The following is a 16,436-nucleotide window of genomic DNA, read 5'->3' on the forward strand; positions in this document are numbered from 1 at the left end:
GCCGGCACAATTGTTTTCTTTTACAGAAAACTAAAATTAAGAAAGCATGTGCTTAAAAGTTTTGCAAGGAAAAGCTATTTAGTAATTCAGGCTCTGTGTGCAGTATAAAAGCATAGAATAAACAGCAAAATCAGAATAATGTTCATTTATTTTTCAAAACATTTCCGTAGAAGCTGAGTGCTTCAGTCACTTCATTTATTCGCTGAAGCTCCTGAAATAATCTACCGGATATTCAGATTTTAGAGTCCAAATATATAAAAGTTTTCTCCACTTGAAAAAATTCTACGAATAATGTTAAGTGGTCCTCTGCTTACAGGGCCGGAGAAGTAATTTCCCGCAGCCAGCCATTCATAACATCTCATTAGCTCCAACAAGCCATCACGTCTTCAGGGAAACGCAAGCGGGCATTGAAACGTTCGTTTCAAACGGGTTATTCAATCTACGAGGGCGATCACTGACAGTGAACCTACTTTCGTCTAACGAAGACTTGGAGAAGCAACCAGGACTAAATACCAATTCACAACCATCAAATCAAGTTCGGTGTCTGAATTACGTGCTCTTGATAATGATATTTGCTTTTTAAATGGAAAGCAATGACTTCTGGTTACTACACAGAAAAATGAAAGACGAAAATGAAGAATGCTTATGAAACAAAAATCTTGAAATCATGGAATAAGTAGTTGATGAACACTTGCATCTTACCCCAAACTAGAAGACGATGAAAAAATACCTTTGCCTTAAACTTTATAGGTTTGCGAGTCTTAAACAATAGGCATAAAACATACAAACACCCTGGCATACACGCGAAAGACTACTTTCAAAGCAATCTTGCAGACGAAGCTAAATGACAATGACCCAGACAATGGCACCTAATTGCCACGTTTTTAAGACAGTAAAAAAACAGCCGTAATAGGTTTTTGTTGCATAACCTGAAAGTTGAATGTTATTTGCAAATCATATTCCTGTCACATACACACACACATATATATGTATACATATATGTATAAGTATATATATGTATGTATGTGCTAAGTTAAGTATATATTAGTTTTACCAGACCACTGAGCTGATTAACAGCTCTCCTAGGGCTGGCCCGAAGGATCAGACTTATTTTACATGGCTAAGAACCAACTGGTTACCTAGCAACGGGACCTACAGCTTATTGTGGAATCCGAACCACCTTATACCGAGAAATGAATTTCTATCACCAGAAATAAATTCCTCTAATTCTTCCTTGGCCGGCCGGAGACTCGAACTCGGGCCTAGCAAGAGCTAGGCGACAACTCTACCGACTCTTCCAACGAGGAACTATAAATATGTATGTGTATGTATGTATATATGTGTGTTCGTTTATATACGTTCCTCGTAGGACAGTACCGAATAATGCATACCTCGCAAGTCACACTGTAGACAGTACTAAGGGCTCTCTGTAGAGCGCTTCAACCATAGCTACATTGCTTCTTGAATTTATTTTCCACCTCTTCCCTTTAGTCTCTGCTTAGCTGTTCAACGTCATTAACTCTGCGCCAATTTGCCTTCTCCTTTGAGGACAAATTCCTCGGAGAAACCCTTCGACAATGCGAGCGCGCATCCACGTGTGTGTAAGCCAACAATGGCTCTGGTATAGTTGTAATTGGTCAATTATGTGTTCCTGGCAGCGGAAATGATTGTCTGTTACATCATACGTCTGTGTGCGCTAGTCTGTGCTGACACGCAAGTCTGCTTTTGATCATGTCTCTGTAATGTAGGAAAGTCCTTTGACCGATTTATTCTTCCAGACTGGCGTCACAATAACCATAATCATCGGCGCTGAAGACGTATAATTTGATAAAAGACATTTGTATAAACTACCCCTTGTTTCTTCCCCAAATTCCATTTCAACATTTTCCTTATTTGTGCCTTTGCATTTTACTGTTTCAGTTCAGTAACATTCAATGTTCGCCCGTCTTTCTAGTTTTCAAATTAGTCTTTGTCAAAGACACAAAGCAATGTGGAGGGCATAATTATAATTACTGCTAATAATAACAATGATAATAATAATAACCCTAAAAAGAGTGGCAAGGCTTGAGCAGAACTCGAGCTTCATACAACTGACTACTGAGCTAAAGAAAATTATAATTACATTTAGTGATCCGGAAAACTTCACACAATTTTCGTACCGCTGTCAGAAGAGTATTGGACGCAAGAACTGACGTCACACCAAATTCACGGAGGACAATGGCAACTACAAACAAGTCAAAAAGGCGCCGAAGACTTATGTACAGCGTATAATCAAGGCCACCGAAAATAGATTCCTCTTTCGGTGGTCTCCGTATAATGCTGTATGAGTCGCGGCCCATCAAACTTAACCACGGCCCGGTGGTGGCCTGTCCTCTATCGTTGCCAGACGCACGATTGTGGCTAACTTTAACCTTAAATAAAATAAAAACTACTGAGGCTAGGATGCGATTTGGTATGTTTGATGATTGGAGGGTGGATGATCGACATACCAATTTGCAGCCCTCTAACCTCAGTAGTTTTTAAGATCTGAGGGCGGACAGAAAAGGTGCGGACGGACAGACAAAGCCGGCACAATAGTTTTCTTTTACAGAAAACTAAAACGAAAACGAGATCATTCAAAGGCTACTAGGTATTGTGCTCATAACAACGAACGTTCACAAATTACCGATGCAAAAGCAGTTCCTCAATGCACTGCGACTCGTACGTAATAATCATAATAAATTCTACGCCATGATATTCCTCCTCCTCCTCCTCCCCCGCCGCCCCCCCAACTCCAAACGTTTAGTGTCCCTAGAAGAGATTTCAGAAAATATCGAAACATTTTTCTTTCTTGGCGATTAATCTCCAACACAGGATACGCTGGAATAAAAAAAAAAAAAAACCTGAGTCTACCATGCGTCCGGAACAGATTTATGGGCAAATGAAATACGATGCTGTAAGATTAAAAGAGAAAAAACGCTGGCTAAACGGTATCGTTAATCCAAGTCATTAAGCTTAAGCACTGCACTAAAGCTGAATGACAGATAACGTGGGTAATGATTTCCCGAGGCGAAATCTACCTCTATTTGAATTTCAAACATATCAAACGATTGGAAACGACTGTAAGTATGTATAAGGCAAATTGTGTTTTTGCATGAGGCCGTAATCGAGAAAATTGCCCTTGACTTTAGCCTAATGCTATGCTCAAAAAAAAAAAAAAAAAAAAGTGAGACACGGGAGACAAAGAAACAGACGAAAGGAAGACACAAGATAAAAATACCTGGAAAAGGCTAATTAAAAACAGTGACCCCGACTAGGGATTGAGCTGAGAAGAAAAGTGGAAGCAATTAACTCGGATGAATGTACAATACATACATCTCGGATATTTCGTCAAGACTCAAAATAAACTTTACATCAAACATTAATGCTTGTAAATTTAAGAATGGGTTTCTTTAATAATATAGTAGGCCTACTCATTTCAGTCGAACTAAGATTATACATAAAATCTACGTAGGCAAACTGGGTAAATAATAACCTGACTAAATCTGCCGGATTTGACAGGTCATCCTTATATGCAAACTCCTTGGGAATCACAAGATCAGTCGACAGATCTCAGGCACTGAGACCGTATCATTTCCATTTTGTTTCTTGAACATTTGTATTCGTGGTTTTGTTTTCTGTAAAAGAAAACTGTTGAGATGGCTTTGTCTGTCCGTTCGCACTTTTTCTTTCTGCCCACAGATCTTAAAAACTACTGAGGTTAGAGGGCTGCAAATTGGTATGTTGCTCATCCACCCTCCGCTCATCAAACATACCAAATTGCAGCCCTCTAGCCTCAGTAGTTTTTATTTTATTTAAGGTCAAGTTGAGCTATGAATGTGCATATGGAACCGCCGAGTCCTATTCCGAAGGCGTCGCCGACATACCTTCATTTGACCGCATCTGAGGAGCAACTGAGCGCTGCCCGCTCGTTGCTAAGAGTTTCATACTGCTGCACATCGAGAGGCTCGTAATGATGTCAATCGAAGACAGTTACAAGATCGTGACACTGGCTTTATACGCTGTACAGAAAACTTAATTACGCCGAAGAAACTTCGGCGCATTCTTTACTTGTTTCTCCTATATTTCAAATTTTCCCTGGGTCTGAAGAAGGTATCTAATCGCATTTTATGGTGTAGATATAATATGCATTTATCTGCTAGTGTGTATAATTAGCTACATATGTTTACACAATAAGTATCTGCGTGCGTACTTTACTTTAAAGAATAGAATAGAAGAGTACAGAATTTAAACTAAAGGCCACGCGCTAGGACCTATAAGGTCATTCAGTGTGCTGAAACGGAAATTGACAGTAAAAAAGGTTTGAAAGGTGTAAAAGGTTTGGAAGGTGTATGAATCAATTGCTAGGAGGGTGGAAAGTAAGATGGAAGAAAGACTGAAAGGAGTGAAAGGAGTTGCAGCTGGGGGCCGAAGGGACATTGCAAAGAGCCTCTAGTAATGACTACGGTGCACCGCATGAGTTGCACTGACAGCACTATCCCTTTATTCGAATGCGTACTTTAAATATTTGTAATTTTATGTGCTTATCAATTCATCGGACTGAGTGTTCTGGGAATGAATTATTCTTACCGTTTGCAATTATCAATACCATCTGATGGTTGACGACAGTGTGAAGAAAAATGTTCTTGACAAAGCGAACTCCAGCATTAATGAAACGTAGTAGAAAAAAAAAAAAAAAAAAAGGAAGTGATACCTGACGCCGGCTGTGCACTGGCTTTAACAATTGATGAGGTGAGAAATCTCACGGATGATGAGCGTCAAAGGATGACCGCTCTTCAACACACACTCGTCGATTTTTGACGCATCGCCGAATACTTCTGTAGTTCTAGCTCTTTGTCAATTAAAATGAAGCGAATGGTATCACTATCTCATTTGGTCAATAGATTCATTATTCACTTCAGAAATGTTCAGTAATGCGGAAATTACTGTTGATCATCACAAGAGTAATATCGTGCATTTTTGTTTCCTTTCCTCAGTAGTCTAAAGCCATTTTATCTGACGTCATTTATTCATATTTTGAATGAAGGTATCTCATTTTTATTACAAATGAAGTGTCCAAAACACAGGATCATAAACTTGGACTTGAAGCACAAAATTTTAAATTTAAAAGTACCAATTAATGTATACTGCTTATCAAATTTCATGAGCTTTCAATGAATACTCTAAAATAGGATGAGATACCAATGCTTCATTTATCTTCAAACGCCTTCAAAAGCATCCCATCTTTCCATTCCCACAAATACAGAGTTGAAGTTGCAGGCACAAGAGCCAGCCGGCTTGATTAACACTTCAAACCTCTTTCATTCTGGAATGTGTTTGCTGAATCATTTAACACTGAAAGGAGAAGTCCCCTAACACACTGTCCTCTCACTAGCCGAAATTGACCCTGACACCCATGCCAGTCTCAGTTTCTTCTCAATTAGAAGGATAAATCTGGAAAGACTGTATTCTCAAGAGAAAGTTTTACACTTTACAAAGAATTTTAGTAACATTCCCTATACAGTTTCCTGAAAGGACTGAAATCACGAGGTAGAAGGATTTAAACTTTGCAAAGAAAATTAGTAACATTCCCTGTACAATTTCCTGTAAGGACTGAAATCACGAGGTAGAAGGATTTAAACTTTGCAAAGAAGTTTATCAACACTGTAAAATTTCCTGTAAAGGAGGCTGAAATCACAAGCGAGAAGGATTTACATTTAAAAAGAAATTTAGTAACATTCCCGGTGCAGTTTCCAACTGAGTATAAAAATGCACAGCAAAACCAAGGTGAAGAAGAAGTGCGTCGCTAAGCACCGTAAAGAATTCGTCCTCTTTCCCTAGAGTGTATGATGCAGCGGTTACTCATCAACCCCTCTACTGCTGCAGAACCTGCAAATAAGAGGGACGACAGAGGGGAAATGTTGATTCTGTTTTCTACCAGAGTAATACTCAAATTCTGGATTCAGCTGGATCTGACTAGAGGAATACAGTGGAGGAGAAACACACGCTTCAATAAATAAAAGAGGAGCGTGAAGTGAGAAAGAAAAAAATGTTCCCCAGATATTAAATCTGTGTCTGAGGTGAGGCATTTTTCAAATAAGAGGAAAGTGTCAGCAAAGGAAGATACGGCTCACACGAGATGATAATTCTTATTTAAGAATGACAGGCCCGTAAAATGAATTCACTCGTGGCAAGTGCGTACTATTGCGAAATGGTTTCACGCTGAGCGCGTTCCTTTAGCCTTCGCAGAGAAGGCAGATTCGATGATTCATTATGAGCACACAGAAAAACGATGGAGAGAGAGAGAGAGAGAGAATCATACTGCTTTACTTTTGTCTTTTCTAGTTTGAGAGAGAGAGAGAGAGAGAGAGAGAGCTGAGAGAGAGCAGAGCTCTGATCTTCAGAGAGAGAGAGGAAGCTATGTGTATGACCATTGCATCAATTTATATCTTCAGAGAGAGAGAGAGAGAGAGAGGAGCTATGTGTACTGAACGTTGCATCAATCTGTATCTTATATGTGTACTGACCGTTGCATCAATTTATATCTTCAGAGAGAGAGAGAGAGAAGCTATGCGTATTGAACGTTGCATCAATTTATATCTTCAGAGAGAGAGAGAGAGAGAGCAAGAAAAGCTATGTGTACTGAACTTTGCATCAATTCATATCTTCAGAGAGAGAGAGAGAGAGAGAGAGAGAGATGCTACCTAACACGGGATAAGAAATCACAATATGGTTGGAATCTTGTTTTGCAGGTTGTTTCTCGGGTTTCGGAATTGATTTCGACTGGTTTGATCATTCGCAGGGATTCAATCGCTCGGAGATATTTGATGCTGCGTTCATTTCTTCTCGACCACCTGCTGATGAGGATCGTCTACCCGTGATACAGAAAGGAATGGCTATTATTATTGTGTATTGTGTGTTGCTTTCATTTCTTCTCGACCACCTGCGGACGAGGCTCGTCTACTCGTAATATAGAAAGAAATAGTTTTATTATTATTATTGGGCCAATAAATTTCAACCTCACTTCAAAGCCTTACAATCAGTGATCGTCGTAAATACGTTCTTGCAGGCAAGGATTATCAATTTGTCATATCCTGTGACACTGTTAAACACAAACTAAATCTGTAGAGAGAGAGAGAGAGAGAGAGAGAGAGAGAGAGAGAGAGAGAGAGAGAGAGTTCGAAAATGAACTTAGACACCGATTTTGCGTCACTTGATATTTTCCCGTTCTTTCCTGCTTCCTCCCTTTCCCTCGTAATCCATTTCCCCTCCTCTTATTTTGTTTCCGCCGTATCCCATTACCTCACCTGTCTGTTGCTTTCTTCTCCAATTTCTTCATTCCCCATGCAAAGTATTTCACGTTTAAGGCACAAGTAAATTTGAACGACTGAATATACGTTGATTTCTCAAATGAAATCAAAATTCAGAGTTCATTTCGTTGCAGATCGGAATTGCCACACTTTAGCTCTTGAGGAACAGTAGCAAAAATGCCTGAACTGCTCCACCAAAAATTACTGCTGGTGGTGTGTGAGCAACTTGGCGACAAACCAGGATCGAATCGTTGTTGTTGTCCCTCTCCCAAGCTAGCTACCATCACAGTGAGTCGGGTGCATCGAACACTGCAGAAAGAGAACATGTATCTAAGGATAAATACAGGATCTTGATAAGATATTAGGTCATGGTCGATTCTTAAAGCAATGCTATCTGTTATCTCTGACGCAAAGAGGCAGAGAAAGAAGGCTTCAGATATGAAACTGATTGACTGGCTGATTTATATAAATGGCGTCGATACAACAACGGTCGCCTATATAAGATCAATATTTCAAACAGGAACGGATAAGGACTACAGAAACGCTTTGATAGTTACAATAAAGATAATATCTAAGTGCATTTATGTATTTGAACAAAGGAAACTAAGACAGTGATCATTTAAATTACTGACAGAAGTGACAGAGGAGTAGAGGCAGAAACGAGGTCTTGGAATCACTCAACTTGACCAAGACACAGAATCCCCAATCTGCTATGCTCTCATGAGCAGAGTTGACAGACATGTCAGGAACAACTCGAGACTGGATGTGAAATACATCGAGTGGTTCCACGGACTGAAGGGGTGGTCTTAGATTATCGAAATTTTGCACATTCTTGGCACTGCGCAAAAAATCGCACAATCTACAGCTTTATAATGAAGACTTGCTACACTGGTGCAAAAATTTACTGATGCGCAAAACATTGCATCAATAAGAGTTAATCGTCTACGACCTCCCTAAAGCTCACTGATTCTAGATGCCAACTCACTGTTACCAGTGACTTTGGGAGACTCCCCGCAATCACCAGACAACAAGAACAAAGTCTGATTATCTTCATTTAACAAGTATACTTGGGAGGAAAGTTACTAACGGTCCCCACTTAGGAACGCTGGGATTTGCACGCAGACATTACCTTGTTTTTCTAGTTCAAGCTATGCATGAATTTTAATTACCTCAATATTAAAAATTATTTTACAGTGTTTTTTTTATTTATGAAAGCTATCGATGAGCGATTCAGTCTAACAGGTAAGAACTCTAACATATTGAAAACTTGCATAAATTCTGGGTCGATCCCTTCCAAAACTATAAGCTATTTAATTAGTAGACAGAATTCTCCTTACCCTTTTATATTATGAAAATTGGGATTTTGTTTCCTGTGATGACTTTATGCCTTTTTCACCTATTATTTATGCACTGCTCATTTGTTACACAATTATATAAAGGAAATTAGGTTGGGATGACGCAAAGCAATGATAAGGGGAGCTCTGGTGCCGGTTGCAAATGGGGTGAGAGAGCGAGAACACTGGTAATCTGATAACATTTCCTCCTTAAAGAAAAGGAAAAAGAACTTTCACAGCTCTCTGCTGTTCGGAATAAAATTCACAGCTTTCGTCGAAAACATGAGTGTTTGCTGTGGCGACCGCTTAAAAGTTATCTTATTCATTCAAATTGAGAGAGCAGCAGCTGAAGTTATACAGCATAACTCAATCATGTTCATTATCTTGATAAACACGGATAATAAAATATATATATATATATATATATATATATACATATATATATATATATATATATATATATATATATATATATATGTATATGTGTACATAAAATATACTTTTTATAATATATATACATATATATACAAAATATATATATATATACATATTCGAGTATGTATATGTATAAATATTTCCTTTTGGAATATTCAAAGTTTTAGAACATTACACCGCCTACGTTCCAAATTCCCGCGAAGGGGATGAGCAATGTTATCAGTCAAACTGAGCGTGCATGAACGCAGATAGGTAATACCATTACCAGGATGGTAATCCGGCCGGTGATGCTGAGGAACCATTTTCGCCTCCTTTGTTCTCCAGCACGGGGTTCTACCGTAATGACATGGCCGGCCCTTTGTTTTCATTCAGTGAGAGACAATTCACACTGAAAGACATAGATGTAACACTCTCTCTCTCTCTCTCTCTCTCTCAGAACTGCAATATTAAATGGCTTTAATGATATGTACTTATTGGCCACGAGCACTCATCAAGTGAAGTGAATGGTCTATGCTTTCCATTTGAGTATGCTTGCTACATCATATTCCGATGTTCTTGGCAAGCGATAAGCTGGTGCTGATGTTAAAAACTTCTCTTTAGTGTAAACACATGAATACAATGTTTTAAAAAATTAAACAGGATGAAATAAACACAAAAATGTTATTTAACAGTCAGCTGAAAATTTCCTGCCAGGTAATTCATTTCATTATCCCTCCATCATTTTATTTTCCCAGCATCATTTTATTTTCCATCATTTTATTTCCCCTGCATCATTTTATTTTCCTTACATCATTTTACTTTCCCTCCATTTTATTTTCCCTACATCATTTTATTTTCCCTCCATCATTTTATTACCACTACATCATTTTATTTTCCCTCCGTCATTTTAATTTCCTTACATCATTTTATTTTCCCTACATCATTTTATTTTCCCTCCACCATTTTATTTTTTCTCCAATTTACTTCCCTGCATCATTTTATTTTCCCTCCGTCATTTTATATTCCCTACATCATTTTATTTTCCCTCCGTCATTCTTTTTTCCCCTTTACATCTCAAATAAACGCACCGCTGAAAAACCTCGAGACTGTAAAAACGCTGAGCGCTGCACTTGAAGCATCACTGAAGTTCGACATGAAAGAGAGGTAAGGCATGAAAAAGATGCCGGAGAAATGATGTGTCAGGCTGCAGAAGGATTCGGATGTCTTGGATTTACATACAGAGACGCCCCAGACTCCGAAGGGGAGGAGAGACGCGGGCGGAAACGCGGACGGCGGGAAAGATTGCACAAAGGATGCATCTGTCGGGAGGTGGCAAGGTGTTCTGATAGGATTATCATAAGGAGAAAGTCCGTGTAACGAAAAGACTTACAAGTACTCAGCTACGTAAAACGGCTACGATTCCTTTTTACAAAACCTGTGTCACATGTAATAATAATAATAATAATAATAATAATAATAATAATAATAATAATAATAATAAGAAGAAGAAGAAGAAGAAGAAGAAGAAGAAGAAGAAGAAGAAGAAGAAGAAATGCTGTACCTACGGCATTTAATCCGTACAGTGTTTTCTCCATTCGTCTTATTACAATCTTCTTCTCAACATCATATACATGACTAATAATAATAATAATAATAATAATAGCTGTTTCTACGACATTTAATTTGTATAGATTCTTCTTTATCCGTCTTACAATCTTCTCATCAGCACGTAGCTGCTTGTAAGACGAATAGAGAAGACACTATGCCGTAGAAACAGCTATAATTTTCAACGCTACTGCCCTAATAATAATAATAATAATAATAATAATAATAATAATAATAATAATAATAATAATAATAAACTTCATTAAAGAAAATTGGCCGTCTGGATGCCGCTAAGTTTATATTGCAGTTTCTCAATTTCTCGAGTGAGTTTCTTTGTAGCAGCAGTTAATCTTACAACACCTGTCCAAGGTTCATTTATTCCTTGACGTTTCGGTAGTTCTCTCTACCCTTTACTGAAGGGCAAATGACGCCAAGAGTACAATTAAGTCATATTTACTGCATACTTTGCTGCTACAAAGAAACTCATCCGAGAGATTGAGGGACTGTCATAGAAACTCAACAGCACCTAGACGGCCATTCCTTTAAATAAAGTTTGTAGGAAAGAGGGTCTTCTTCCGAAATAATAATAATAATAATAATAATAATAATAATAATAATAATAATAATAATAATAATAATAATACTGTAACCTCAAAACATAACCAAAAATACACTAAGAAATGAAACTTATATAAACAGCCACATCGAACCACGGATGTCAAAAGAGGGACGTTGATCACTGTCGAATCTAAAGACTTCCTAAGCTCGATGGCACAACATTCGCATCATGGAAATAACGCGAATCAGCGCAACAAATAAAAAGACTCCATCGGTTATCATCAGATCTAAAAGATAAAATAAAAATCCCCGTTAGAGTAACGCATCACAGGAGCTGGATCTGCAGGAGAAAATGCCAGTCAAAGGTATTACGAAACGCCACAGCGGAAAGAAATGTGTGATGGATGGGCCTTTATTAAATGAAAGGATCAACCCGACGCATGGAACTGAAAAGGATTCTTTTTTTTTTTTTTTACAGTAACAGAAGAGGATGGTTGAGGAATGCAGGAGCAATAATCTCCGTAATTCTTTATGCCTCATCGTCGAACTTCTAAGTTCCAGAGGTCCTTTATTCCTCACACCGTTGGACTGTGGAACAGCCTCCCTGAGGGTGTCGTTCAAGTGGCACTTATGTTCAAGCGAAGATGCAAAGCATTACTACCCTAACACAATTATCCTTGTATTTTAATAATTTACTCACATTTTTATCTATTTATTTGTTAATGTCTTAATTTACTTTTCATTTTTAATAAGTGATCTCTTCTTTCTGTATTTCCTATTACCTTCTGATACTTTTAAAGAGCACCATATTCTCTGGAAGCTTGAATTTCAAGTTAATGGCCCCATGGCCCCTATGGGCTTGTTCCATATGAATATGGTTGATTTTTATGTATAATAATAATAATAATAATAATAATAATAATAATAATAATAATAATAATAATAATAATTATAATAGAACATTCAAGGTGACAGGGCACGAAGCCTCTAGGTCTACACTTCCAAGCAAACCAACTCACGTATTTCTTTTGTTTGCCAAAAGGTGTTTGTTTTAGGCTTTGGAGTCAATTTGCAAGGATTTTTTTACCTATTTTTATCAATTTGCCACTTTTCATAACTGGATCATTTAAAGCTTACTAGAAACAAAAGTAAAAAACATTAATGTAATAATTCTCCCTCAAACAAATTTTATAAAAAAAAAAAAGTTCAACAACATGGCATTATTAACAATATCCATAGTCAAACAACAGTAACACACCAGCCCGTTAAAGTCTCCACAATCAAAGGACAAAGTAAAGTGAAAGGGACATTCCTGTTGACAGTTGGACCAATTTGAAATGTTCCACGTTTACACTCCACCTACTGATATCTGCATCTGCTCTATAATAGCAACACTCAGTTATAAAAAACAACCTGAGTACAAAACCAAGTAAGGAAGTGATGTTACCATATGGCTACAGAGGAAGCGCAAACGTTATTCAATGATTAAGAACTGCCTACAGTGAGTCAAGGAGGGTCTTCGCGTCCAGATTAAGGTCACAAGGCGTTATGTCATGAGTCTACAGTGAAACCTTAAGACAGGTCTGTATGGATATGTTGGTACAGTCACTTTTTTTCTTGTTGTTCTTATGAGCACCGTTGCAAAAGATTTTTAGATCTTATAGCAAAGTGGTCTCACATGAAACTCGTCTGTGATGGGATTGAAATAACCTTTGCTTGAACAATTATAAATCAAAACGCAGGTGGCTTAAAAATCCTCGCAGAAAAACGTAGAATTAGCAATGGAACTTCCACTCGGGTGAAAGTTATTCCCAAGATGTAGTGAATTCAATATTAAAGAGTATTTATTGCGGTTATATATATATGTATGTATGTATGTATGTATGTATGTATGTATGTATGTATGTATGTATGTATGTATGTATGTATGTATGTATATATATATACATACGCACACACATATATATACATATAATAATTGCAAAAGCCTTTGACATTTAAGCTCTCCCAATATGCTTTGGGCAGAGCGAGTGTCTAGTAACCACTTCAACCCCAAAACGCACGCACACACAGATACAACATATATATATATATATATATATATATATATATATATATATATATATATATATATATATATATACATATATATATATATATATATATATTATTTTATGATTAATATTCAATTCTGGGCATTTGTTATAAAATTCGTATTCTAACCACTTGAGTTAAACTTTCAATCTGTTATTTTCTTGTGGGTGTAAAATGCTAAGTATGAATAAGCCATGAATAATCATTCAGTTCGTATTTTTCGGGCAATTCATTTTGTACAACATACAGTATGTATATAATATATATATATATATATATATATATATATATATATATATATATATATATATATATTTATATATATATGTATATATACATATACAAATATATACAGTATATATTCTGTATATATATAAGAAATAAGGGGGTGAGAAATGTTGGGGAACGTAGAGGTGGTGAAGAAAGTTACTGTTTTGAGATAGTGTTGTTGTCTGAGAATGTGCATGAAGTAGCCGTGTTGTGGAAGTTTTCTGCACAGAGGTTCCTCCATGATTCAAAATTTCATTTATGAATTTTTTTTAGTGAACACTTTCTCTTTTTCTCTAAGAAGCAACCTGGCCCCGGTTTGGAGAAACGAACTGAAGAAGGTAAACAAAGAAATATACAGTATATACCAGTATGTATATATATATATATATATATATATATATATATATATATATATATATATATATATATATATATATATATATATATTATTAAACTGAGGCCGTGAATTTCTACCATTCACAGCCAGACGAGATTTAAATGATATTATCGGACCTTTCTTAGAACTTGACTCAGATGAGTCACCCGCTTTCACCCACACGTCCAGTCCTCCTCCCCTCCCCCTCCTCCTCCTCCTCTCACTGTCTCTCTGGACACTCCAGCAAGATTCTGGAACTCTTACGTAATTGTTGTTTATAAATGTTTTGCTTTTTTTGTTTGGTTTTTATCTTCATCGTTTGAAGTTTTTACTGTGTATCCACGCATGCATAGGTAACTACTTAGGAGTAAATATAAATACAGCCTGTCATATGTATATAAATGTGGAAAGTTACGTCGAGGTTCAGGCTTGGATTTTAACATACACACATACGTACATAGTGTGTGTATATATATGTGTGTATGTATATGTGACATATATATATATATATATATATATATATATATATATATATATATATATATATATATATGCTTATATATATATATATATATATATATATATATTCATATATATACATATATATGTATATGTATGTGTGCGTTTGTGACATTTTAATAAGTTTTTCAAGCGATACATATAAATTCTATAACTGATAATCAAATAAGAGAATTGAAGTTCAGCTCTCAAGTAGGATCGTTATGCGATAATTATTTGCCACTTTGAAGATCAATAGCACCAGCGGTGTGTACATACATTACATACATACATACATACATACACATATATACATATGTAATAAATGTATGTATATATATTATATATATTCGTGTATATATACTCAATGTATATGTATGTATGTATGTATCTAAGCACCTGATGCTCTAGGCTTCCAAACAGTAAATAATCATGTGTAACGATCCTGCATACAGGGGTCAGGGTTACCGTTACTGAAAGGCAAACACACACTGACCACGCCCCATCTATTGGCCGGTTTTCTTAGGAGCAACTTCAAACTCGAGCTCTAAGATCTTTTAACCATTCTGAGATGGACATTTTCCTAAATGAGTAAACAGTTTGTTGATTTATCGTGTGCCACAGTCGCTAGTACTGGTAAACAATGTGATAACCTGGGGAACAATTTCCCGAGGAACTTTGAAATTTGAATTAACATTTGAGTTCTTAAATACAAAGGACTATTGATCTGATCTTTACACTGCTGCAATATAAATTCCAGGATCTGTAAACTCATAACTCAACCTGAATACTTTGAGACGAAAGTACCTATGAAATCCAAAATCTCTGATAAAAGCTCATCGCTGTCGAGACCGTGAAAACGCTGTGACGTTCTCATTAGCATCACTGACACAGCAGTGCAGCAAAATGCACTGTTGGCTATGCAGTCGATTGAGGATAAACATTTTCATAATAAATATCTGCAATAAGACTTAGAATGCCAGATCTCTCAGTTCATGTATTTTATAAAAAATATGCCCAGCACATGCAATATGCTTCAAATCATTATTGTGGTATAACTTGAGAAAAAAATGACATGAAATACAAACATAACCACACGCACACACATAGATATATATATAATTGTACATAAATATATTTCTATATATACATATATGTGTGTGTTTGTGTGTGTGTGTGTTGTGGCACCTCGTGGTTATCTGAGCGACCTTCCATCATATTGGTTCCGATTTCAAATCACGCCCTTTTCCAAAAAAATTTTAACTGACACATACGACCGCACTGTTTCTGTAGGCTAGGGATGTGGAGCAATGGGTGCCACATGCGACACTAGATTCGTGTTTATACATCTATCATGACGTGTCCTGCGTGTCCCCCCGCGTGACAGTAGAGGAGGCATGACACAACCACCCATCCCCTGCAAACCTCTTTGTCCGCCCTGGGTGGGGGCGGGGTACGTATGGGAACGGGAGGGTAGGGTAGACATTCACCCACCTCCTACAAACCTGTTTGTTCTCCCGGGGTGGGGGCAGGGTAGGTAGGGGATCGGGAGGGTAGGGGAGACAGCGGCTCCGGGTTCTAGCGAAACAAACTCATATAGTTACGATAGATGTACAAGCATTACGGACAAATGCGGGTAAACGTGAAAACTCAATATTTACAGTTTTTACTCCTCTACCTCTCACTGACCTATCGACTTCTGGGAACTTGAGCATGGAGACTGCATAACAACATAAGAGTACATTGACCATAACCCTCCCTAGTTCTGTTTGAGAACGAAATCGGTGATATCTCAAATTCTTCACGACTTTCGCCACGTAAAACACTGAAGGCCACATCTACAAGAGTAACTATTACAGTGCGCAGTTCTACTGGAAGATGCATAGAATCAGTTCTGGAGAGTCACGAGATTTACCAGACTGCAAAGAACCAAAACATTTAACCCATTTTTCGATGGCA

At 37.1% G+C, this 16,436-nt stretch overlaps 1 protein-coding gene across 4 annotated transcripts in view; it reads right to left on the bottom strand.

The window, feature by feature from the left end:
• Nucleotides 1–16,436, bottom strand: part of LOC136835468 (monocarboxylate transporter 9-like) — a 196,652-nt gene that overhangs the window by 103,484 nt on the left and 76,732 nt on the right. The window lies entirely within an intron of this gene.

Source organism: Macrobrachium rosenbergii, chromosome 55 (genome assembly GCF_040412425.1).
Source record: "Macrobrachium rosenbergii isolate ZJJX-2024 chromosome 55, ASM4041242v1, whole genome shotgun sequence".
Lineage (NCBI taxonomy): Eukaryota > Metazoa > Arthropoda > Malacostraca > Decapoda > Palaemonidae > Macrobrachium > Macrobrachium rosenbergii.